This window comes from Nanorana parkeri, unplaced genomic scaffold (assembly GCF_000935625.1).
Source record: "Nanorana parkeri isolate BGI_ZX_2015 unplaced genomic scaffold, ASM93562v1 scaffold1469, whole genome shotgun sequence".
NCBI lineage: Eukaryota > Metazoa > Chordata > Amphibia > Anura > Dicroglossidae > Nanorana > Nanorana parkeri.
In genome coordinates, this window is record NW_017307737.1 from 1 (window position 1) to 616 (window position 616).

Below are 616 nucleotides of genomic sequence, written 5' to 3' on the forward strand. Positions count from 1 at the left end.
ATGTGGATGATGGGAGGGTAGAGAGAGACACAGATGTGGATTATGGGAGGGTAGAGAGAGACACATATGTGGCTGATGGAGGGCAGAGAGAGAGACACAGATGTGGCTGATGGAGGGCAGAGAGACACAGATGTGGATGATGGAGGACAGAGAGACACAGATGTGGCTGATGGGGGGGAGAGAGAGACACAGATGTGGCTGATGGAGGGCAGAGAGACACAGATGTGGCTGATGGAGGGCAGAGAGAGACACAGATGTGGATGATGGGAGGGTAGAGAGAGACACAGATGTGGCTGATGGAGGGCAGAGAGAGACACAGATGTGGCTGATGGAGGGCAGAGAGAGACACAGATGTGGATGATGGGAGGGTAGAGAGAGACACAGATGTGGCTGATGGAGGGCAGAGAGAGACACAGATGTGGCTGATGGAGGGCAGAGAGAGACACAGATGTGGATGATGGGAGGGTAGAGAGAGACACAGATGTGGCTGATGGAGGGCAGAGAGAGACACAGATGTGGCTGATGGAGGGCAGAGAGAGACACAGATGTGGATGATGGGAGGGTAGAGAGAGACACAGATGTGGCTGATGGAGGGCAGAGAGAGACACAGATGTGG